This window comes from Salmo trutta, chromosome 19, assembly GCF_901001165.1.
Source record: "Salmo trutta chromosome 19, fSalTru1.1, whole genome shotgun sequence".
Classification (NCBI taxonomy): domain Eukaryota; kingdom Metazoa; phylum Chordata; class Actinopteri; order Salmoniformes; family Salmonidae; genus Salmo; species Salmo trutta.
Genome location: NC_042975.1, coordinates 51,304,855 through 51,331,906, shown reverse-complemented (window position 1 = coordinate 51,331,906; position 27,052 = coordinate 51,304,855). Strand labels below are relative to the sequence as shown.

Below are 27,052 nucleotides of genomic sequence, written 5' to 3'. Positions count from 1 at the left end.
CCATTGCTGGTGGGAGGGGGGAGAGAGGGATGGGATTGGAGGGGAGAGAGAGAGGGGAGAATCCATGAGGAGGGGCAGTAAAATGAGGGAGAGAGGATAGATTCATGTAGGGAAATAACAGAAAGGAGACAGAGAGTGAAAGGGAAGGGAGCGAGAGAGGGAGAGAGGGCCAAATGTAAATGGAAAACTGTATATTTCCACTGTTGTTTAGAGAAAGTCGACAATCCAAAGCTACATGGAAATAGCATCATAACTTCATGTGGTTTTTGCTCTGATATCTTGATTTGAGATCAACTATTGTTATGGATCATAGGAGTGCTAGTTCTATAAGTTGAGGTTTTTATCCTTCTCACTCATCTGAGTAATGTCTTCCAGCTCAATCTGTGAGGTGACCACATATCAGACCTCCCCTCTTCCCCTTTCTCCCTCTGTCTCCCCCTATCCTGTAAGTCTTTCGCTCTTTTTCTACACACAGACCCTTTACCTTTGCCCTTCTCCTCACCCTCTCCTCTCTCCCCCTCTCTCTCCCTCTCTCCTGTGTCCAGACCTTCTCCTATTGTCCTCCTCCTTCACTCTCTTCCCTCTCCTCTCAATTCAATTGAAATTTAAGGGGCTTTAAAATCACATTTTATTTGTCACATGCTTACTTACAAGCCCTTAACCAACAATGCAGCTTTAAGAATATACCCCCAAAAAAGTAAGAGATAAGAAAAACAAATAATTAAAGAGCACCAGTAAATAACAATAGCAGGCTATATACAATGGGTACTGCTACAGAGTCAATGTGTCATTGTGCGGGGGCACCGGTGTCTAGGTAATTGAGATAATCATGTACATGTAGGTAGGGTAGGGTCGTTAAAGTGGCTATGCATAGATAATAAGAGTAGCAGCAGCGTGGGGTGGGGGGGTGGAGCAATGCAAATACTCTGGGTAGCCACTTGATTAGCTATTCAGGACTCTTATGGCTTGGGGGTAGAAGCTGTTTAGAAGCCTCTTGGACCTAGACTTGGTGCTCCATAACCGCTTGCCGTGCAGTAGCAGAGAGAACATTCTATGACTAGGGTGGCTGGAGGCTTTGACAATTTTTAGGGTCTTCCTCTGACACCGCCTGGTATAGAGGTCCTGGATGGCAGGAAGCTTGGCCCCAGTGATGTACTGGGCCGTACGCACTACCCTCTGTAGTGCCTTGCGGTTGGAGGCCGAGCAGTTGCCATACCAGGCAGTGATGCAACCCGTCAGGATGCTCTCGAAGGTGCAGCTGTAAAACCTTTTGAGGATCTGAGGACCCATCCCAAATCTTTTCAGACTCCTGAGGGGAAATAGGTTTTGTCGTGCCCTTTTCACAACTGTCTTGGTGTGCTTGGACCATGTTAGTTTGTTGGTGATGTGGATGCCAAGGAACTTGAAGCTCTCAACCTGCTCCACAAAAGCCCTGTCAATGAGAATGGGAGCATGCTTGGTCCTCCTTTTCATGTAATCCACAATCATCTCCTTTGTCTTGATCACATTGAGGAAGAGGTTGTTCTCCTTGCACCACACGGTCAGGTCTCTGACCTCCTCCCTATAGTCTGTCTCATCATTGTTGTTGATCAGGCCTACCACTGCTGTGTCATCAGCAAACTTAATGATGGTATTGGAGTTGTGCCTGGCCGTGCAGTCATGAGTGAACAGGGAGTACAGGAGGAGACTGAGCACACGCCCCTGAGGGGTCCCCGTGTTGAGGATCAGCGTGGCGGATGGATTGTTACCTACCCTTACCACGTGGCGGCCCGTCAGGAAGTCCAGGATCCAGTTTCAGAGGGAGGTGTTTAGTTCCAGGGTCCTTAGCTTTTTGATGAGCTTTGAGGGCACGATGGTGTTGAACGCTGAGCTGTAGTCAATGAATAGCATTCTCACGTAGGTGTTCCTTTTGTCCAGGTGGGAAAGGACAGTGCGGAGTGAAATAGAGATTTCATAATATGTGGATCTGTTGGGGTGGTATGCAAATTGCAGTGTATCTAGGGTTTCTGGGATAATGGTGTTGATGTGAGCCATGACCAACCTTTCAGAGCACTTCATGGCTACAGACGTTTACAAACACGCATCACTCGATCGCTTACAGCCAGTAGTGATCCAACTCCCCCCTCCCAAACTTTTCTCATCAGATCTATACGAATCACATAGGTCACCTATTTTGGATTCAAAACGGCGAATTTCGACAAAAGTTGACTATTAAGAATCCCTGAATATGGTCATACATTTGGCAGGAGGTTAGGAAGCGGAGCTCAGTTTCCACCTCATTTTGTGGGCATTGTGCACATAGCCTTTCTTCTGTTGAGAGCCAGGTCTACCTTTGGCGGCCTTTCTCAATAGCAAGACTATGCTCACTAAGTCTGTACATAGTCAAAGATTAACTTAATTTTGGGGCAGTCACAGTGGTCAGGTATTCTGCCACTGTGTACTCTCTGTTTAGGGCTAAATAGCATTCTAGTTTGCTCTGTTTTTTGTAAATTCTTTCTATTGTGTCAAGTAATTATCTTTTTGTTTTCTCATGATTTGGTTGGGTCTAATTGTGTTGCTGTCCTGGGGCTCTGTGGGGTCTGTTTGTGTTTGTGAACAGTGCCCCAGGACAAGCTTGCTTAGGGGGCTCTTCTCCAGGTTAATTTCTCTATAGGTGATGGCTTTGTAATGAAAGGTTTGGGAATCGCTTCCTTTTAGGTGGTTGTAAATTTTAACGGCTCTTTTCTGGATTTTGATCATTAGCGGGTATCGGCCAAATTCTGCTCTGCATGCATTATTTGGTGTTTTACATTGTACACTGAGGATATGTTTTGCAGAATTCTGCATGCAGAGTCTCAATTTGGTGTTTGTCCCATTTTGTGAATTCTTGGTTGGTGAGCAGACCCCAGACCTCACAACCATATAGGGCAATATACAGTTCAATAACTGATTTAAGTATTTTTAGCCAGATCCTAATTGGTATGTCAAATTTTATGTTCCTTTTGATGGCATTGAAGGCCCTTCTTGCCTTGTCTCTCAGATCGTTCACAGCTTTGTGGAAGTTAACTGTGGTCGCTGATGTTTAGGCCGAGGTATGTTTAGTTTTTTGTGTGCTGTAGGGTAACGGTGTGTAGATGGAATTGGTATTCGTGGTCCTGGCAACTGGACTTTTTTGGAACACCATTATTTTTGTCTGTCAGGGCCCAGGTCTGACAGAATCTGTGCAGAAGATCTAGGTGTTGCTGTAGGCCCTCCTTCATTGGGGAGAGATCATCAGCGAACAGGTCATCAGCAAACAGTAGACATTTGACTTTTATTCTATTCTAGGTTGAGGCCGGGTAGCTACAGACCATTCTAGTGCCCTCACCAATCCGTTGATATATATTTTGAAGAGGGTGGGCCTTAAGCTGCATCCCAGTCTCGCCCCCCGGCCCTGTGGGAAAAAAGTGTGTTTTTTGCCAATTTTAACCGCACACTTGTTTGTGTACATGGATTTTATAACGTCGTATATTTTCCCCTCAACACCACTTTCCATCCATTTCTATAGCAGGCCCTCATGCCAAATTGAGTCAAAAGCTTTTTTGAAATCAACAAAGCATGAGAAGGGTGTATACGTGGTCTGTCGTACGGTAATTTGGTAAAAAGCCAATTTCACATTTGCTCAGTACATTGAAAACATTTATGAGTCTGCTATTAATGATAATGCAGAGGATTTTCCCAAGGTTGCTGTTGATGCATATCCCATGGTAGTTGTTGGGGTCAAATTTGTCTCCACTTTTGTGAATTGGGGTGATCAGTCCTTGGTTCCAGATATTGGGGAAAATGCCAGAGCTGAAGATTATGTTAAAGAGTTTTAGAATAGCCAATTGGAATTTGTGGTCTGTATATTTTATAATTTCATTTAGGATGCAATCAACCCCACAGGCCTTTTTGGGTTGGAGGGTTGGTATTTTGTCCTATAGTTCATTCAGTGTAATTGGATAATCCAGTGGGTTCTAGTAGTCTTTAATAGTTGATTCTAAGATTTGTATTTGATCATGTAAATGTTTTTGCTGTTTGTTCTTTGTTCTTTGTTATAGAGACAAAAAGATTGGAGAAGTGGTTTATCCAACTCTTTGTGTTGTTGTTTGTTTAGAGTTTTCCAATTTTCTCAGAAGGGGTTAGATTATATGGATTCTTCAATTACATTGAGCTGATTTCTTCCGCACTGTTCATTCTTTTTCCGTAGTGTATTTCTGTATCGTTTTAATAATTCACCATAATGAAGGCTCAGGTTTTCTGGGTCTCTATGTTTTTGGTTGGATAGGTTTCTCTATTTCTTTCTTAGGTTTTTGCATTCTTCATCAAACCATTTGTCATTGTTGTTAATTTTCTTAGGTTGTCTGCTTGAAATGTTTAGATTTGATAGGGAAGCTGAGAGGTCAAATATACTGTTTAGGTTTTCTACTGCCATGTTTGCACCTTCACGATTACAGTGAAACATTTTGTCCAGGAAAATATCTAGAAAGGTTTGAATTTGTTGTTGCCTAATTGTTTTTTGGTTGATTTCCACACTACTTTCCTTCCATCTATATAATTTCTTAATATTATTCAGTTCCTTTGGCTTTGATGTCTCATGATTGAGCAAAGCTCTGTTCATTTTGAGTGTGATTTTGCTGTGTTCTGATAGGGGTGTCAGTGGACTGACTGTGAATGCTCTAAGAGACTCTGGGTTGAGGTCAGTGATAAAGTAGTCTACAGAACTACTGCCAAGAGCTGAGCTATAGGTGTACCTACCATAGGAGTCCCCTCGAAGTCTACCATTGACTATGTACATACCCAGCGTCCGACAGAGCTGCAGGAATTGTGACCCGTTTTTGTTGGTTATGTTGTCGTAGTTGTGTCTAGAGGGGCATATGAGGGATAGAATGCTGTCACATCCGTGTAGGTGTTTGTCCCCCTGTGTGCTGAGGGTGTCAGGTTCTTGTCCACTCTGACTCTCACTCTCCTGTCCCCCTCTCTCTCTCTGTTGCTACACACAGACCTTCTCCGAGTGCCTTCTTTGCTCCTCTCCTCTCTATCTCCCCTGGGTTGTTCCACCACAAAAAGCACAAGAAAGAGGATTGACACCCACCCTCTCAGATTTTTCTGAAATCGTTTAACTAGTTAGTAACAGATACGATTAGCAATCCTGAAACATTCTTTTGTTGAAATATAATTTGATCTCTAAGAAATTAAGCTGATTGATTGCACCCAATTTTGCCATTTTAATTTATAGGATTCAGATGATATTCAATAAATGTTGTGCCCAACATTCGATTTAGACCAAATTTCTTCTTACCAATGAGTAAGACATGAGGAATCCCGCAAAAATTGTCAAAGCCACCCACAGACCCCCACACCCCACACCCCATCCAACCCAAAAACAAGTATACAGTATCAGTTCTACAAGGTTGACAAATAATATGAAGCTGTGGCTTTGAGTATTGATTCTCCATACTATGTCATGTATTCCCTGTGAATTCATTGATGTTTTTTCTTTCTGTTCAGAGAAATTTGTCGTTGAAATCGCTTGCATTATTTACCATAAAGTTGTATGAAAGTACCAGGTCTGAACACTAGATGCCGCTTTTCCTGCTATACAGCCACACCCATATCAATTTTGCTGGTCTCTTGTGTTTATTAAATAGATCACAACATTTACTTTGCAACTTTGGGTAGTAAACCATAATATTTGGCTCATGATTAAAATTAATTTTGTGGTCCTCGTCACAATTCAAGCCAGTCCTCTGTGAAAGCATGTGCCAGCTCTCTAAGAGGCCTACCACTATGCAAAATTGTACAGTGGCTTCAGAAAGAATTCACACCCCTTGACTTTTTCCAGATTTTGTTGTGTTACAGCCTGAATTTAAAATTGATTATATTGAGATTTTGTGTCACAATTTCCCATCATTTCAAAGTGGATTATGTTTTTAGAAACTTTTACAAATTTATTCAAAATGAAAAACTGAAATGTCTGGACTCAATTAGTATTCAACCCCTTTGTTATGGCAAGTCTAAATAAGTTCAGGAGTAAAAATGTGTTTAACGAGTCACGTAATAAGTTGCATGGAATCACTGTGTCCAATAATAGTGTTTTAATTAATAAACACAAAAGACCAGCGAAATGGATAAAAGCATGTGGCGGTATAGTAGGAACAGTGGCATCTAATGGTCAAAACATGGTATTCACACTACATTCTGGTACATTCAAATACAAATTTCTCTGAACATGGGTAAAAACATCACCAGATTCACAGGGAATACATTACATAGTATGGAGAAGCAATACTACAAGCTGCAGCTTCATACTACTTGTCAAACATAGATCAATTATACTGTATACTGGTTGTTGGGGTGGGATTTACCTAGGGTGTGGGTGGTCCATGGGTGGCTATTGACCAAGAAAATGTGGATTCCTCATGTCTTACTCATTGGTAAAAATAACTTTGGTCCAAATCGGATGTTGGGTACTATATTTACTGACTATCATCTGAATCCTATTAATTAAGATGGCCAGATACTTTTTAATTTCAACAAGAAATTTTGTTTCAGGAATGCCAATCTTACTTGCTTCTAACTACAGAAGCAATTGAATTCAGAACAATCTGAGATGGGTGTCATGGCTTGTTGAAATTACATGGAACACCTCTCCCTCTCCCCTTCGTCCCTCTGTCTGTTCCTACACACATTCTCTCATCGCTCTTCTTTCTTTTCCCCCCTCTCCTATCCCCCTTCTCCCATCCTCTACCCCCCCCCTCCCTCTTTCCCCTTGTTCCTCCCTGTCTCTGTGAGTGTGTGTGAGTGTGAGTGTGTCTGGGCTCTGCTGGACAGGCTTTGTCCTGTGAACAGTGGAGGCCGGTCCTGCCCACAGGGGCTACAGCCATGAATACCTGCACTGTGAGAGTACCACTCTTTCACTTCACACCGCTTTCTCTACAGGAATGCCTAACCAGTGAGGTAAGACACACACACTCACAAACACACACAGACAAACACAATGCACCCCAGTATGCATGCCACGCACACGCAACATACACAAACGCCAGTATGCACGCAAACACAACTACACACTTTCTCACTTTCTTTGTCTTACACACACATACATGTACGTGTAAACACACTCACACACACTCACCGACCATACACACAACACGCACTGAATGAGTCATGACGTGATGAAAAGCCAGCGTTTTGTGCGTGAACTCTCTCACCCTGGACTCACATCCTGAGAGCCTTTCTCCTCCATCAGTCTCTGCAGAGCTTTCCCTCTAATTAACAACCATCAGCTCCAATAGCATTGGACCACTCTCCCCCACTCTCCCCTTATCTCCCACAGGCCGAAACTTCCCTTGTCTCCCCTAGTCTCAGTCCAGTCTCTCCCTGTCTCACCCATAGCCACATGCCTAGACTCACCTCACTTCCCTAGAGCCCCTATTCTCACACCAGTCACCCTATCCCCCAGCTCCAGCCCCCATTCCCAGGCCCCAGCCTCTAGCCCCAACACATAGAGGAGAGAGCCCAGGGCAGACCGGTGAGTCTGTGTGGAGTGTGAATGACTGTGGTGATTAACAACTTCTCAGGGTGTCTAATCCCCCAATTAATGATGTGCTAGACTTCAAACTTCAAACTCAAAGGAATGTGTCCCAAATGGCAGCCTGTTCCCTATTTAGTGTACTACTTTTGACCAGGGCCAATAGTGAATAGGGTAGCATAAAGGACAGACAAAGACTGGGCAGCCATACAGTAAAGATTTAGCTGGCCCGATGGAGAGCAGAGTATTCAGTAGCCTTCAGAGGGAGAGATCTATAAAAAAAAGAGTAAAAATTAACTACAGGTTATTTCATAAGAGGTCATTGAAAAATGTAAAATCTCTACTTCACCTCTATTTCCTATTTCAGGTTTAATCCAAACCTCAACCCCAACGTAGAAGCAGGAGCCTTGAGCAGCCTTGCTACAATAGGGAGGAAGCAAAGGTGTGGTGTGTGTAAACCCGGTGTTTACAGCAGTTTAACTGGAGGTTGAGTACAGTATAGGTGGCCTCTGGCAGCTGTTTACTGACACACAAGGCTCTCAGTGTTGTGTAATCTGGAATGAGGTGTTGCCTGAGAAACACTACAGGGTCCTGTTCAGTGGGGCCCACTGTAGCAACAAAGAGTGCAACAGAAACACCAAAATCTGTTTTCTTATTGGACAAGCTCCGGTACAGTTAGTCCCTGTTTCAAAACGTTTTCCTACTCAACAGTAACCAGGTAAGAGTGCTGAATGGAATAGAGTGGCAATGATGGTGTAACACAGGGAGTGGTAATGAGGAAAACAGACAGACAGAGTGCTCAGTGCAGGTCCAGGGCTAAGTCTGAAATTACACCCTATTCCATAGACTGTATAGTGCACACATTATGACCACAGCCCAATGGGAAATAAAGTGTCAAAGCAGTGCACTTTACATGGAAAAGGTTTTCATTTTAGGCCAGGTCAGCTCCCTCACCCTCACCCTGCGCCTCTCAGAGCCTTTTTTTGTAATTTAGCAGATGCTATTATCCATAGCAACTTACATTAGTGCATTAGTGTTAGGATAGCTAGGTTATACAATAACATATCATCACTATCGTAGCAAGTACATTTTCCCCCAAAAAAAGTAGTTATCAGTAAAGACAGTGCTAGTAGGAAAAGACAATTGCCTTTTGGGGGGATTTATTTAAGATACTCTTTAAAAAGGTAGGGTTTTAGAAGTTTTTGGAAGATGGGCAGGGACTCCACTCTCCTGACATTAGGGGGAAGCTTGTTAGGGGTGGGAGGGCCAAGAGACCAGAGGTGGCAGAACAGAGTGCTCGGGTTTGGGTGTAGGGGTTGACTGTAGCCTGAAGGTAGGGAGGGGCAGTTCCCCTTACGGTTCCGTAGGCAAGCACCAGGGTCTTGAAGATGATGCGATCTTCGACAGGAAGCCAGTGTAATGTGCGGAGGAGCAAGGTGACATGGAAGAACTTGGGAAGGTTGAACACAAGGCGCGCTGCGGCTTTCTGAATTTGCAGGGCTTTGATGGCACAAGAGGGGAGCCCAGCCAACAGAGTGTTGCAGTAGTGTGGACGGGAGATGACAAGTGCCTGAATTAGCGCCTGCATCGCTTCCTGTGTGAGGAAAGGTCGTAGTCTGTGGATGTCGTAGAGCATGAACCTGCAGGAGCGAGTCACTGCATTGATGTTTGCAATGACTGACAGGGTGTTGTCCAAGGCCATGCCAAGGTTCTTTGCACTCTAGGAGGGGGACACCGTGGAGTTATCAAACGTGACGGAGAGTTCTTGGAGCAGGCAGGCCTTCCATGGTAGGAAGAGCCGCTCTGTCTTGTCGAGACTGAGCTTGAGGAGGTGGGCCGACATCCAAGCTGAGATGTCTGTCACCTGGGTGTCAGAAGGGGGGAATTAGAAAAGTAGTTGAGTGTAAAGAGAGGACTTGAATGTGGGCTCTTTGAAATCAGTCTTTACCACTGTTGAAGTTTTTTTTTAAATCAGTAAGAACTTAAGTTTATTACTTATTTTATTGAACCATTATTTTAGAAATACATCAAATAAACAACACATCTATAAACATATATTATATAGAGTGGAGAACACTGAGGTGAAGTGTGTGTACCAATTTGTATTTTTTATTTTTTTATTAACCTTTATTTAACTAGGCAAGTCAGTACAAATTATTATTTACAATGACGCCTACCCAGGCCAAACCCAGACGACGCTGGGCCAATTGTGCACCGCCCTATGGAACTCCCAATCACGGATGTGATGAAGACTGGATTCGAACCAGGTATTGCAGTGTGTTAGACCACTGCACCAGTCGGGAGCCCAATGTGTATTGTCTGTTGACTTTGACATGTTGTGGCTTTCGAGTGCCTTGTTTGCTGTTCACACACATATTTCATTAGGGATTATATATATACACTGCTCCAAAAAATAAAGGGAACACTTAAACAACACAATGTAACTCCAAGTCAATCACACTTCTGTGAAATCAAACTGTCCACTTAGGAAGCAACACTGATTGACAATACATTTCACATGCTGTTGTGCAAATGGAATAGACAACAGGTGGAAATTATAGGCAATTAGCAAGACACCCCCAATAAAGGAGTGGTTCTGCAGGTGGTGACTACAGACCACTTCTCAGTTCCTATGATTCCTGGCTGATGTTTTGGTCACTTTTGAATGCTGGCGGTGCTTTCACTCTAGTGGTAGCATGAGACGGAGTCTACAACCCACACAAGTGGCTCAGGATGGCACACAAGTGGCTCAGGATGGCACATCAATGCGAGCTGTGGCAAGAAGGTTTGCTGTGTCTGTCAGCGTAGAGTCCAGAGCATGGAGGCGCTACCAGGAGACAGGCCAGTACATCAGGAGATGTGGAGGAGGCCGTAGGAGGGCAACAACCCAGCAGCAGGACCGCTACCTCCGCCGTTGTGCAAGGAGGAGCAGGAGGAGCACTGCCAGAGCCCTGCAAAATGACCTCCAGCAGGCCACAAATGTGCATGTGTCTGCTCAAACGGTCAGAAACAGACTCCATGAGGGTGGTATGAGGACCCGACGTCCACAGGTGGGGTTGTGCTTACAGCCCAACACCGTGCAGGACGTTTGGCATTTGCCAGAGAACACCAAGATTGGCAAATACGCCACTGGCGCCCTGTGCTCTTCACAGATGAAAGCAGGTTCACACTGAGCACATGTGACAGACATGACAGAGTCTGGAGACGCCGTGGAGAACGTTCTGCTGCCTGCAACATCCTCCAGCATGACCGATTTGGCGGAGGGTCAGTGATGGTGTGGGGTGGCATTTCTTTGGGGGGCCGCACAGCCCTCCATGTGCTCGCCAGAGGTAGCCTGACTGCCATTAGGTACCGAGATGAGATCCTCAGACCCCTTGTGAGACCATATGCTGGTGCGGTTGGCCCTGGGTTCCTCCTAATGCAAGACAATGCTAGACCTCATGTGGCGGGAGTGTGTCAGCAGTTCCTGCAAGAGGAAGGCATTGATGCTGTCCAGGAGTTGGCGGATGCTTTAGTCCAGGTCTGGGAGGAGATCCCTCAGGAGACCATCCGCCACCTCATCAGGAGCATGCCCAGGCGTTGTAGGGAGGTCATACAGGCACGTGGAGGCCACACACACTACTGAGCCTCATTTTGACTTGTTTTAAGGACATTACATCAAAGTTGGATCAGCCTGTAGTGTGGTTTTCCACTTTAATTTTGAGTGTGACTCCAAATCCAGACCTCCATGGGTTGATAAATTGGATTTCCATTGATTATTTTTGTGTGATTTTGTTGCCAGCACATTCAACTATGTAAAGAAAAAAGTATTTAATAAGATTATTTCATTCATTCAGATCTAGGATGTGTTATTTTAGTGTTCCCTTTATTTTTTTGAGCAGTGTATATATATATATGCAGTTGTTTCAATGGTTGCATAGTATTCATTTCAGAGATTTTTGAAATATTATAATAATCATAATCATAATAATAATCAAGGAAAATATTTTAAAAATCTTTCAAATTATTACTTTGCAACCATTGAAACAACTGCATTAGCTCGGATTTACAATATAATATAAATATACAGACTGGTATTTCACTTGTCAGTCTAAGGTAGCATCCTCTCCTTTGTCTAAAGTCTGTGACACTTTCCCGGTAGATTTCTGCTAGAATATCATCCAAAATCTGTATACCTGGACTTTGATTTAGCTTTTCCAGTATTAGTAGCCATATTGTAAGTTCAAAATTTGCAAAGACTGAGTTTTCATAACTCACAGATATGCGTAACACACTTCGACATGCTCTTGCATAAATGTCCAAATGCCACTCGACTCATAGGTTAGATGAAAGATTTTGCTTCACACAAAGGGTTTCCACCTACTCTCATAAAGCACAGCTCATTGGCTATCTAGCTAGCTAGGTTTCAAAATTATTGGTGTGATTGGTGGTTATTGGACAAAGATACAGTCAATCAAGTGAACACCGCCTGTGTCATCGGCGCTCAATGGTGTCGTGCTTTCCTTGCTAAAATTGGCTTTCCAGTGGACACACTGAATGCAGAATGATATAGAAAGACTGGTTACTTTTTAGAGTGTCTGAGGAATAAATACGAATGTCATTTGACTGGTTGAAACAACGTTTAGCATTCAATTTTCACAGATTTCTTTCTTTGCAAGTTGAACGAGTGGAAATACAAAATCGATCGTGAATACTATATGAACCTTTTTAGGATATGAAAAATGATTTTATCAAACAAAACTACACTACATTTTATCTCTGGGACCCTTAGGATGACAAATCAGAGCAAGATTTCAGAATGTAAGTAAATTATTTACCTTCAGATGTGAATGTATCAAACTGTCGCTGTGGTAAAGGTAAAAGTGTTTTGTTGTTATGCACTCTCCTCATACAATAACATGGTATTTGTGATAGCTACTGTAAATTAGACAACGCAGTTAGATTAACAAGAATTTAAGCTTTCTGCCCATATAATAAGACACGTATATGTACTGTTTTTGTTGTTGTTGTTTAGAACAACATTTTAGTCACATTATACATATTGAGCAACAACTGTCCCATTGACGTTTTAAGAAGGAAAGACATTCCACAAATTAACTTTTAAGAAGGCACACCTGTTAATTGAAATGCCTTCCAGGTGACTACCTCATGAAGCTGGTTGAGAGAATGCCAAGAGTGTCCAAAGCTGTCATCAAGGCAAACTGTGGCTATTTGAAGAATCTCAAATATAAAATATATTTGGATTTGTTTAACACTTTTTTGGTTATTTCACAGTTTTGATGTCTTCACTAATATTCTGCAATGTAGAAAATAGTAAAAATAAAGAAAAACCCTTGAATGAGTAGGTGTTCTAAAACTTTTGACTGGCAGTGTATGTGTTAACTGTTGTTACTTCTATTTTCAATTCTGTTGTACATTTTGTTTTTGATGTTACCAATTTCAATAAATGTTTTTATGTACAAATGTATTGTTTTTCTTACATTTAGATTTCAGCGAGAATTTCACTGTAATTGTACAGTATTTTCCTGGTGCCAGTATAATGCTGTACATTTACAAGGAAATGTTTTACAGTGCACCTGTTGCGTATTCGTACTGAAGGTAGCTAAGGAGTCAAGCGCAGGAGAGCAGAGATGTCAATGTAGTGTCTTTAATAGGCAAGTCCCAAAACGGTACAGGTACAAGGTCCATAAACGCCCGAGACAATGGAACACACAGTTACTCACGGAAGGAGGAAAACAACGCTCCTACTATACTTAACACACGGTACACACGTGCATAAACTGAGGAAAAAACCTCCACGAGCAACATGAAAATAGCCCCGCACAAACCTAAGCGGGGAAACAGGGGTAAATATACACACAGAAATTAAAGCAAATGAAAACCAGGTGTGAATGAATCAAAGACAATACCAACAGAAAAGGAAAAATGGATCGGTGATGGCTAGTAGGCCGGCGACACCGACCGCCGAAGACCGCCCGAACAAGGAGAGGAACCACCTTCGGTGGAAGTCGTGACAGCACCACCACCACCACCCAACCTCACCCCACTGCTCACCCCACCATCACCACAATCCCAACCATCAACACCACTACCATCACAGAAGGTTGGTGGCACCTTAATTGGGGAGGACGGGCTCGTGGTAATGGCTGGAGCGGAATTGGTGGAAGGGAATCAAACACATGGGATCTATGTGTTTGAGGCCATTCCATTTGCTCGTTTCCAGACGTTATTATGAGTCATCCGCCCCTCAGCAGCCTCCACTGACTTCCACCACCCTCATCCCATTCAACCCACCACCACCACCAGCACCACCATCAACACCACCACCCACTTTCACCCCACTGCTCAACCCCACCACCATCCCAACCATCAACACAACCACCAACACCCTCATCCCACTGCTCAAACCACCACCACTCATCCCACCTGTCAGTCCACCACCCCCATCCCCACCGCCCCCACCTTGTATGATCTGACAGACCCCCCCCCGTCCTCCTTCACCCCCAGAGGCGTCCTGTCATCTCCAGTGTCTGCCCAGTCAGTCACAACCCGAAACACACCGTCATGTCCGTCTCGCACCACACAGCACTAGGCTGGGTATAAACAGAACATGCATGTTGCTAAATCTCTGGTCTTGGTGTCTTCTTCTTAATGGATGTGGTTGTGTGTGATGGCATTTATTTTGCAATGTCTCCGTTATTTAAAGGAGGTAGGAGGGGATTTCTGAGCTTGGATGTAATATACTTGGTATCTTTTCTCCTTTAGAGGCTGTATAGAGTTATTTTCAGAGGAAACCCTTTTTGCTAGTCTAATTATCTCATATTCACTTGGTTTTGACCCCACACAATATCAACAGAGCCCTCACAGATAACATGGATGGTCTATATCACCCCATCCTTTTCCAAACAAAATACTACTTGGATATGGTTCTCCATCTCCAGATCTTGGTGCCTCTTCTCCAGAGTGATGGTGTCAGGTCAAACACTACAGACATAGAGTGGGCGTACACTGTCACATATAGGGGCTCTTACCATCCATAACACTGGTGTTAATATCCTGGGACAGCTTAGACAAATAAATTACTGCTGTAGGTCCCATTATACAAGCAGGGAAAATGAAGATAGTACCCTATACCAAAAAAGCCATGGGTGGAGGATAGACTAACATAAATGCCGTTTACACACCTTTTGCAGAATAATTGATTGAAAATATAGGGAGGGTCACTTTATTCATGGCGAACTGCGATCAGCAAATACCCATATACTTTTTTAACCACTTCATTATTGCTTGTAACTATTTTGCATTTTGAAAAGAATAATGAGCAAGTGTTGCACAATCCAGGTGTGAAAAGCTCTTAGAGACTTACCCTGAAAGACTCTAAGAGCTGTAATCACTGCGAAAAGTGCTTCTACAAAATATTGACTCTGGGGTGTGAATACTTATGTACCGTAAATTATGTATTTGTGTATTTCATTTTCAATAAATTTGCAAACATTTCTAAAAACATGTTTTCACTTTGTCATTCTGGGGTATTGGTTGTAGATGGGTAAGATTGTTATTTATTTTAAATCCATTTTGAATTCAGGCTGTAACACAACAAAATGGGGAATTAACCAAGGGGTATGAATACTTTCTGAAGTCACTGTATCTCTGTGATTGCACTTCCTTTTGCCATTCACAGGCAGTGAAGATTCATACACATCATCAATGTGTACATTCACAAATGTGTACATAGTTTTCAATATAAACAAAGATTTGAAATACTGTTCATGTAGAGATTCATTCATACATATTTGAATTAAATTGTTTACTGTATACAGTATATTTATGTGTATGTGTGCGTGTGCGTGTGTGTGTATGTGTGTGTGTGTGTTTGTGTGTGTGTGTGCACGGTCGTGTTTCTTTGTCTTGAAGTTCATACTGTTCCATTGTTGTTCCTCCCCCAGGAAGCATCCCAAATGGCACCCTATTCCCTATATAGTGCTCTGCTTTTAAGTCCACTGTAGAGCAGGGGTGTCAAACTAGGGGGTTCAATCCTGCCTGTGGGTAGTTTGGGGGTGGGGACAAACTCAGTATACTTTAAAATGACTATAACCAAATGAAAACTGTGTAGAAATCATAATGGACCTAAATTCATACAGTGTCCAGCTCACTAATAATCACCAAAATGAAAGCTAGATAGTCAGGGAGCATCAAAAATTCCCAAAACGATGGATAGAGGACATTTTTTTGAACATTTTGACAGTGAGGAAATATAACCCATTTTCAGTGCGTCCCTCTGTATCACGTTGAAGACCGAATGCGGCCCCCAGGGCAAAAGGAGTTTGACACCTCTGCCATGAAGGGAATAGGGTGCTATTTGGGACGTAGGATCAAGTTACGTTTCTGTAGATAATAACTGGCTTGGTCTAGAACTGCAGAGTGAGAGTGAAGGAGTGAGAGTGAAGGAGTGAGAGTGAGAGATAGAGAGAGCGAGAGAGCACACAATGCTTTAGGTCCCATCTGGGTTCACTTTGCTAATATTACTTTATTATTATTTTAAGCACTGTTCAAAGTCTCACTGGGATGGCAGCCACATAGTTCACATTTTTTGTGATTACTTCTGGGCATGGGGAGGAATGTTATGCTCCTGCACCTCCTACTGCACTCTATCACTTTCTCCTTAAGCCATGAGGAGCAGGGACCTTCTCTCACCTACTGCACTCACTCACCTCTTCCTTAAGCCATGACGAGTAGGGACCTCCTCTCACCTCCTTATTCCGTGGGGTACATACAGTCGACAGAAATTGAATGAAGTGCATTCTAAAACCACAGGTTTATTTTTCTGTTTTGGCGAAGCAATCAGTACAGTAGACCCTCACAACTGTTGTCAGAGTGTTTCAGAACTGTGAATAAAGAGTGGCATGACTGGTTAGGTTACTGTATAGTGTGTGCTTTGTGAGTATGAGTATGTTGAGGGTCAGTGAGAGAAACAGCTCAGTTGGTAGAGCATGGCACTTGCAATGCTAAGAAAGTGGGTTTGATTCCCGGGACCACCCATACATAAAAAAAAGAAAGAAATGCACTCATGACTGTAAGTTGCTTTGGATAAAAGTCTCTGCTAAATGCCATATATCTAGAATGTGGAGGGGACTGTAGTCTAGGTTGAAGATGACAATGGGATTCTAATTATTCAATAACTTTTTGCAACAAAGGGAGCAGCTATGCTAGTTAGCAATGGTGCTGCTCCCAGATTTGTGACTTGTATAAGTCCCCCTCTCTGACCACACTCCCTCTGGCCTTGATGGAATCTCGACCCCCCCCCCCTCCCCCCCCCACACACACACACACACACACACACACACATCTGTCCTCTGTTCCTCCCCACCCACGGCTCTAGGATATGACTCGGACGACAGCGTGTGTGTATGTGTGTGGTTACACCACCAATGCCATGATGTCTGTGATGACTCAGAACACTTTCACTGGTGGCAGGGAGACGAGGGAAGTAAATTAACCCCGTCATTCATCCTCTCCCTGTTCTGACTCCACACACAGCCCTCCTTACCCTACTCCCTGCCTGACTCATATCCTAGAGGACGCACGCACACACACACACACACACACACACACACACACACACACACACACACACACACACACACACACACACACACACACACCCTCACTCCCCAAACCCACTCCTACAGCAGCAGTGGGAAGAGCACCACACCTCCTTTCCCTTTGTCATATCAGAGAGCGGTGGTGTGTAGACAGGCACATCCCCACCCGAATCAAACATGTCTCACAATGTTTCACATCCTTAAGCATTGGAGTGTGACATAAATACATGGACACTAACACACACACACACACACACGCACACGCACACGCACACGCACACGCACACACACACCTTCCCTGCCACCCCAAACACACTCTCCCCCTCAACACACACACACACTGCCAAGCCCCCCACCTCCACTGAGAAAATCTGAGACAGTGTCAATGTTCAAAGAATTCCTCATATGGTAGCTTTCCAGTGGACTGAATCATCTCTATAAGTGGATTAGTTCTGTGTCCTCACTATGAGACACACCCCGGTCAAACCCAGTGCCATGTATTGTTTTCAGCAGCCTAGCTGTGTAGCATATTGTTTTCAGAGACAGCGAGTCACCTCATAGACACTGGTGGTCAATAAATCTCCACCGCTGAACTTTAGGGAAGAACTATAATAAGTCATAGGTCAGCTGTGAGGTCGGTGTTCGTCATCTGCCCTTTTAGAGAAAGACTCATCAGACCCTTTCCTTGTTTCTCTACTCCTATTGTGACTAAAGGAATTTGAAACTGAATGACTAAAATTGAAAAGTTTGTTTGAGTGTGCGTGGTCAAATGTTATAGTCACTTTCTGGGAAATGTTTTGTTGTTTATTTTGAAGACAGTAACAGATTCCTTGTCCTGAGTTGATCCTTTAGTTTAGTTACTGAGTTGTTTCTGTGTTGGATGAGAGCTTCCAGTTTTGTTCTGCACTCAGTTATATCCACGCACAAAGAGTCCTGTTATGTTCTTATTATACTGAACAAAAATATAAACACAACATGCAACAATTTCAGATTTTACTGAGTTGCAGTTCATATAAGGAAATCAGTCAAATGAAAGGCATTAATTAAGCCCTAATCAATGGATTTCACATGACTGGGAATACAGATATGCATCTGTTGGTCACAGACACCTCTGTTTCACAGAAGCATGGCTAGCTTGGGACATGCTGTCGGAGTCAATATAGCTTACGGTTTCATGATTAACAACTCATGTAAGACAACTCTCCTCGGTTATTGTCACAGTCGTGTATATCCCCTCTGCAAGAGGATAACAAGACGGCCATCAAGGAAATTTACTGGATTTCATGTAAACTGGAAACCATATATGCTGACGCTGCATTTACTGTAGCTGGTGATTTTAACAAAACTAATTTGAGAACAAGGCTACCTAAATTCTATCAGCATATTGATTGCAGTACACGAACAAGGAACACGCTTGACCATTGCTACTCTAACTTCCACGATGCATACAAGGCCCTCCCCGCCTTTCTTTTGGCAAATCTGACCATGACTCCATCTTGTTGCTCCCCTCCTATAGGCAGAAACTAAAACAGGAAGCGCCCGTGCTTAGGTCTGTCCAACACTGGTCTGACCAATCGGATTCCACGCTTCAAGATTGCTTTGATCATGTGGACTGGGATATGTTCCGGGTAGCCTCAGAGAACAACAATGACATATACGCTGACTCGGGGAACGAGTTTATAGGGAAGTGTATAGGAGATGTCGTACCCACTGTGACTGTTAAAACCTTCCCTAACCAGAAACCGTGGATTGATGGCAGCATGCTCGCAAAACTGAAAGCACATACCATTTAATCATGGCAAGGCAACTGGGAATATGGCCAAATATAGTGTAGGTATTCCCTCCGTAAGGCAATCAAACAAGCAAAGTGTCAGTACAGAGACAAAGTGGAGTTGCAATTCAACGGCTCAAACACGAGATGTATGTGGCAGGGTCTACAGACAATCACGGATTAGAAAAAGAAAACCAGCCCCATCACAGACATCAACGTCTTGCTTCCAGACAAATAAAACAGCTTCTTTGCGTGCTTTGAGGACAATAAAGTGCCACCGATGTGGCCCGCTACCAAAGACTGTTGGCTCTCTTTCTCCATGGCCGATGTGAGTAAAACATTTAAATGTGTTAACCCTCGCAAGGCTGCCAACCCAGACAGCATCCCTAGCCGCGTCCTCAGAGCATGCGCAACTGGCTGGTGTGTTTAAGGACATATTCAGTCAACCCCTATCACAGTCTGCTGTCCCTACATGCTTCAAGATGGCCACCATTGTTCCTGTTCTCAAGAAATCCAAGGTAACTGAACTAAATGACTATCACCCTGTAGCACTCACTTCTGTCATCATGAAGTGCTTTGAGAGACTAGTCAAGGATCATATCACCTCCACCCTACCTGTCACCCTAGACCCACTTCAATTTGCTTACCGGCCCAATAGGTCCACAGGTGATGCAATCGCCATCACACTGCACACTGCCCTATCACATCTGGACAAGAGGAATACCTATGTAAGAATGCTGTTCATTGACTACAGCTCAGCATACAACACCATAGTACCTTCCAATCTCATTATTAAGCTTGAGTCCCTGGGTCTTGACCTCACCCTGTGCAACTGGGTCCTGGACTTCCTGACAGGCCACCCCCAGGTGGTGAAGGTAGGAAACAACATCTCGACTCCGCTGATGCTGGGGCCCCACAAGGGTGCGTTCTCAGCCCCTTCCTGTATGCCCAGTTCACCCACGACTGAGTGGCCATGCACGTATCCAACTCAATCATCAAGTTTGCAGACAACACAACAGTGGTAGGTTTGATTACCAACAATGACGAGACAGACTACAGGGAGGAGGTGAGGGCCCTCGGCGTGTGGCTTCAGGAAAATAACCTCTCACTCAATGTCAGCAAAGCAAAATAGATAATCGTGGACTTCAGGAAACAGCAAAGGGAGCACCCCTCTATCCACATCGACAGGACAGCACTGGAGAAGGTGGAAAGTTCCTTGGTGTACATATCACCGACAAACTGAAATGGTCCATGCACACAGACAGTGTGGTGAAGAAGGTGCAACAGCTCGTCCTCAACCTCAGGAGGATGAAAAAATGTGGCTTGTCAATAAAAACCCTCACTAACTTTTACAGGTGCACAATCGACAGCATCCTGTCAGGCTGTATCACCGCCTGGTACGGTAACTGCACCGCCCACAACCTCAGCGCTCTCCAGAGGGTGGTGTGGTCTGCACAATGCCTCACGGGGGGGAAATCTACCTGCCCTCCAGGACACCTACAACACCCGATGTCACAGGAAGGCAACATTTTCTATCAAGGACAATAACCACCCGAGCCACTGCCTGTTCAACCCGCTTCCATCCAGAAGACGAGGTCAGTACAGGTGCATCAAAGCTGGGACAGAGTTCCTCTATTCAGTGTCTGTGTTCTTTTGCCCATGTTAATCTTTTATTTTTACTGGCCAGTCTGATATATGGCTTTTTCTTTGCAACTCTGCATGGAAGGCCAGCATCCCGGAGTCGCCTCTTCACTGTTGACATTGACACTGGTGTTTTGCAGGTACTATTTAATGAAGCTGCTAGTTGAGCACCGCGGCCTCCCACTCCTCTTTCTATTCTGGTTAGAGCCAGTTTGCGCTGTTCTGTGAAGGGAGTAGTACACTGCGTTGTACGAGATCTTCAGTTTCTTGGCAATTTCTCGCATGGAATATCCTTCATTTCTCAGAACAAGAAAAGACTGATGAGTTTCAGAAGATAGGACTTTGTATCTGGCCATTTTGATCCTGTAATCGAACCCACAAATGCTGATTCTCTAGATACTCAACTAGTCTAAAGAAGGCCAGTTTTATTGCTTCTTTAATCAGTACAACAGTTTTCAGCTGTGCTAACATAATTGCAAAAGGGTTTTCTAATAAACAATTAGCCTTTTAAAATGATAAACTTGGATTAGCTAACACAATGTGCCATTAGAACACAGGAGTGATGGTTGCTGATAATGAGCCTCTGTACGCCTATGTAGATATTCCATTAACAATCTGCTGTTTCCAGCTACAATAGTCATTTACAACATTAATGCGTTTGAGCCAATCAATTGTTTTGTGACAAGGTAGGGGGGTATACTGTGCAGAAGATAGCCCTATTTGGTAAAAAAAACAAGTCCATAGTATGGCAAGAACAGCTCAAATAAGCAAAGAGAAATGACAGTCCATCATTACTTTAAGACATGAAGGTTAGTCAATACGGAAAATTTCAAGAACTTTGAACGTTTCTTCAAGTGCAGTCGCAAAAACCATCAAGCGCTATGATGAAATTGGCTCTCATGAGGACCGCCACAGGAATGGAAGACCCAAAGTAACCTGCTGCAGAGGATATGTTCATTAGAGCTACCAGCCTCAGAAATTGCAGCCCAAATAAATGCTTCACAGAGTTCAAGTAACAGACACATCTCAACATCAACTGTTCAGAGGAGACTGTGTGAATCAGAACTTTATGGTCGAATTTCTGCAAAGAAACCACTACTAAATGACACCAATAAGAATAAGAGACTTACTTGGGCCAAGAAACACGAGCAATGGACATCAGACCGGTCAAAATTTGTCCTTACGTCTGGAGTCCAAATTTGAGATTTTTGGTTCCAACCGCCGTGTCTTGTGAGATGCGGTGTGGGTGAACGGATGATCTCTGCATGTGTATTTCCCATGGTAAAGCATGGAGGAGAAGGTGTGATGGTGCTTTGCTGGTGACACTGTCTGTGATTTAGTCAGAATAAGGGGAAAACTTAACCAGCATGGCTACCACAGCATTCTGCAGCGATACGCCATCCCATCTGGTTTGGGCTTGGTGGGACTATCATTTGTTTTTCAACAGGACAATGACCCAACACACATCCAGGCTGTGTAAGGGCTATTTGACCAAGAAGGAGAGTGATGGAGTGCTGCATCAGATGACCTGGCCTCCACAATCCCCTGACCTCAACCAAATTGAGATGGTTTGGGATGAGTCAAACTGCAGAGTAAAGGAAAAGCAGCCAACAAGTGCTTAGCATATGTGGGAACTCCTTCAAGACTGTTGAAAGCATTCCAGGTGAAGCTGGTTGAGAGAATGTCAAGTGTGCAAAGCAGACATCAAGGTAAAGGGTGGCTTTTTGAAGAATCTCAAATATAAAATGTATTTTGATTTGTTTAACTCTTTTTTGGTTACTACATGATTCCATATGTGTTATTTCATAGTTTTGATGTCTTCACTATTATTCTACAATGTAGAAAATAGTAAAAATAAAGAAAAAGTTCTAAGTTCTAATACTTTTGACCCGGTGGTGTATATAGCAAAATAAGACCATAATTATGACACTCATTTAAAAGTACAAGCATAGAAAAAGAAATTTTAGAATGGTAGACAGAGAGTATGTCGTCTGTGTGTGTGTGTGTGTGTGTGTGTGTGTGTGTGTGTGTGTGTGTGTGTGTGTGTGTGTGTGTGTGTGTGTGTGTGTGTGTGTGTGTGTGTGTGTGTACTTGTAAGAATGGGGCAATGTACACTCTAAGAAAAAAGGAGAACCGTTTTTGGTTCAAGCTAGAACTTGGGTTCTAGGTAGAACTCTTTTGGGTTCCATGAAGAACCCTCTGTGGAAAGGGTTCTACATGGAAAACAATAGGGTTCTACATAGAACCCAAGTTCTACCTAGAACCTAAAGGGTTCTACCTGGAACCAAACGGGTTCTACCTGGAACCAAAAGTGGTTCTTCAAAGGGTTCTCCTATGGGGACAGCTGATGAACCCTTTTTGGTTCTAGATACTGTAGTATCTTTTTGTCCAAGAGTGTAGGGGTTGAGAACAGCTGGCGCTTCCTCTGGGTCACCTTGTCATGCACTTTGTCCCATCTTCAGGGTTCATCATCTTGGGTTGATTTGAACCAGGAATCTGTGCATATTTCCAATAAAGTTTATGAAATCAATTACAAATAAGACAGGTTTAGCTAATACTGTAACATTATGGAACAATTGTCACATCCTGACCAGTAAAGGGGTTATTTGTTATTGTAGTTTGGTCAGGACGTGACAGGGGGGTGTTTGTTTTATGTGGTTCGGGGTTTGTTGGGATATGTGTTTATGTAGAGGGGTGTTTGTTTAGAGTATTCCGGGGTTTTTGGTTATGTTCTATGTTTTTTATTTCTATGATCTGTCTATGTTGTGTATTTCTTTGTGTTGGCCTGGTATGGCTCTCAATCAGGAACAGCTGTACATCGTTGTTGCTGATTGGGAGTCATACTTAGGTAGCCCTTTTTTCACCTGTCTGTTGTGGGAAGTTGTTTTTTGCACAGCTGTGTGTAGCCTGCATTACTGTTTGTTCGTTTGCTTGTTTTTTCAGTGTTCTAATAAAAGTTAAAATGAGCACTCAACCCGCTGTGCCTTGGTCCTCTTCATACGACGACCGTTACAACAATGTTGTTTAAAGGGGAAGTGCACCCGCTTATTTGGTATAGTTTTTTGGCTTGCTCCTCAAGAAATGCTGGCGGCCATGACAGAATCCAAAAGTGAGTTGGCTTGGTGGTGTGGTTTGATGTGGTTGTTTCTTGCGTCTGTCCTTGCCACCACCAAGACACACCCACCTGTCAGAACACACCCACCTGTAGCTGTCCTCCCCCCCCCCCCCCCCCCCCCCGCACTCAATCACAACAAACCTCCTGCAGGTTGAGTTCAATAACTACAGGCAGATGTGTGGTGAGATGCCAGTGGAAGCTTTGAATAGGTTAGTAGCCTACAGAGTACTGAATACTATGTGACCCACCACCAGTTGGAATAGATGATATCTGACAAACAAACATATACTATATTATCTGACAAGCAAACAAATACTATGTTGAAGTTTGAACTGGTCAGACTAAACCTACATAATTCTGGTCTCCCCTTCAATAACGGTTGGTGAGCAGGCAAAAGGTAAGGCTGGAGGTAAGGTCTTTGCCAGCGCCCCATTTATGTGCATGGCAGTGTAGATCAGTTCCTGGCAACTCATCAAAGGTACTTGTCGGTCACACACAAACACACACACAGAGCACTGATTACATTATCAATGGTGGTTATGATTAGCATGGTGGAACCAACCCTTCGCTGCATTCACCTTTCTATTTCACTTCAGATATCATATGTGAAGTGAAATGGAATGGTTAACACAGCAATTGGGACAAAACTTGAAATAGTTTTCAACTTTGACCAGGTCAAATGTCACCAACTTGATTCAAGTGTCTCCCCTGTTCCATTTTAAGGAGTGCTCACAGCAAGGGCATGACTGCGTGACACACATTACCGTTGTTGATGATACTGTTTGTCTCAACAGGACAGTAACCCGGGTCAAGCTAATTTTAGGTTGTCACTAGTTGCCACAAAGTCATAAACCCAGCCTATTTCTACAATTTCTTATCTTAACATGTGATTTTAAACCTTAGCATAACCACACTGCTAACCTTATGCCTAACCTTACATTAAGACCAAAAAGCAAATTTTTGTTTTCATGAATTTTTACGATATAGCCAATTTTGACTTTGGCTCTGTGGCAAGTAGTGGAAACCCTAATTCTATGCTTTACAGATGTAGACTGACTGTAGCTCCAGATTGGAGTAGATTAGTCCTGCCCTAGACAATACAGAATGCACTTGTATGCGCTACTAACTAATTTGCAAATTCGACTTGTAGGCTAACCTTAGCTAGCTAGCTAACTAGCTAACATTAGCTAGCCTGTAGTTAGCTAGCTAGCCTGCCTTGCTAGATTATCAAATGATAACGTTACATAACTAATATATAGACAATACACCATAAACTTGTATGAGCTACGACCTAGCTAAATTGTAATGAGGTAGCTATAACTAGCTAGCTATGCTAACGTTAGCTAAAACATTAGCTAACCTGCCTCACTAGCTAATGTTATAGCTAGCCTGCCTCACTTTATCAAAAGATAGCTTGCTAACGGTGACTAACCCCATTCCGTACATATTTACACAACCTGATTCAAATTCGGCACAAACCTTCAAATAGATATGTAATGAAACATTATATAAACTCTTTCTAGTGTTTTATTTACATTTTAGAGGTGATAAGGTGATAAGTTGGACAGATCAGGTGAAAAAAGCAGTTTCCCCACACGACATCTCTCCCTTTCACTATCACGCAATAGCTTTCGCTTCCCCACCCGCCATTTTTTAAAAAGACCCGATGAAGCTCATTGCCTTCTTGAATCATACAGAGATGGGCATCATGAAGGTCTCATCATTGATTTTGTTCATGAAGGTCTCATCATTGATTTTGTTGGAAAGGGGAGAAATTGTACTTTACAATGGTATTGATATTACAGTTGATCTGGAAGTATTACGTTTTTTGGCCGCAAAAATGGTCAATTGTACGGACCAGCACGATGTACAAAAGTGAGTTAGTTAACATTAACTATATAACCAGCAATAACGTTATCTAATGTCATTAGCTAAGTTATACCAAAGAGGTCCATATATTCCAATATCTCTGGTTATACTCACCACCACCGGTCATTGCAAACCAAGCTAGCATTACTGGTGCAGACTTGGGGATCCACAAACTCCAAACACTTAGCTATTCATCATAACAAGGTCCTTCGGCAGGGCATCCAAACCATAGAAATTTGTCTGTGGAGGCTTTTCAGTTTGCCATTCTTTGAGGACGTTGGGGGCAATGAAACAACAGTGCCCCATTCAATGAAGGGATTGAAGTGGGAGGAGGGACGATTTGCACGAGGAGCTTGGCAAAAGGGGGCATGATTTGTTGACATAATTGTAATCCAAACCCAATCTTAATTTACTCATTGTGATGCAATGAGGTTCCAAACTTCGTTTTAGACGAGACTGACTTCATGACCAAAATTATCCTATTTACACTTTGTACTCAAATTTGACACTAGAATAAATGTTCTTGACTAATATCAATGCCACAGGTCGTTTTCAAAGGGATTAGTTGCTTTTAATGGGGTAGTCACTCTTTAAATTAAACAAATGGTTAGCGGGGAGAGGCTATATGGACACAGACGTATGTCACGCAGCTGAGAGCCGAGTGACCCGAATCACACAGGGTTGTGTAAGCTAAGGAGGACACTGTGTAGACTGCATCATGGTGACATCTAGATGGCTACCAACATTAGTCATTTCTTGAGTAGGCTGCTATCCTACTTGAAATATAATCCTGGGAGGACAGAATTGGCCACGTTACTAGCTACCGTCTATTTCTGTTTGAGGAACAGAAACAAAACTGGGAACAAAAGTGCTTCTCCCCCTCCAAAGCACAGTCTAGTAGCCTACTGACATTCCAAGTGTTATTCAGAAATTAGGGAATGAGATGTTTTATTAGAGAAGAATGGATTAATCTTTTCAATGCTAGTTAAGGATACTATAGTAATCACGTTTCACATTGGATTTATTTACTACAAATGTAGTTCTGGTGCGGCTCTGCACACACAAGGTTGTTAGCTAGCTGGTCCAATGTTAAGCCAACTCTCTGAAGTTCAAAGATATGAAATGTTCCTTCATAGAAGCCGCTCCTCCGCAGGTATAATTCTGTTGGCCTAATTCAGATAATGCATGTCATAACAATAAGATGCCCAGTGCTTCAAGCCAAGCCTCCTTCTCCACCCTCTCTCGCTCTCTCCCCATCTGCAAAATTTCAGTCGCATCTCACACCCTACACGTGTCTGTCCAAGCTATTCTATCCACACTGATTGTTGAAGTAATTTAATGTCGAGCTAAATGTAAAAAAGGAAAATGGTTCCAGACCATGTGTAATTAGTTCTTCACAGTGAAAACTTGGTCCCACAGATAATAGGGCTTTTCATCTATAGAAAAGCATTACCTACAGCCCTCACATAACCATGACGCCTCCATTGATTGTGATTGAGCTAGCTAACTGTCCTAGCACACAA

The 27,052-nt window shown here is 43.2% G+C and overlaps 1 long non-coding RNA gene across 1 annotated transcript in view; it reads right to left on the bottom strand.

The window, feature by feature from the left end:
- Positions 1 to 27,052, bottom strand: part of LOC115154948 (uncharacterized) — a 112,659-nt gene that overhangs the window by 31,269 nt on the left and 54,338 nt on the right. The window lies entirely within an intron of this gene.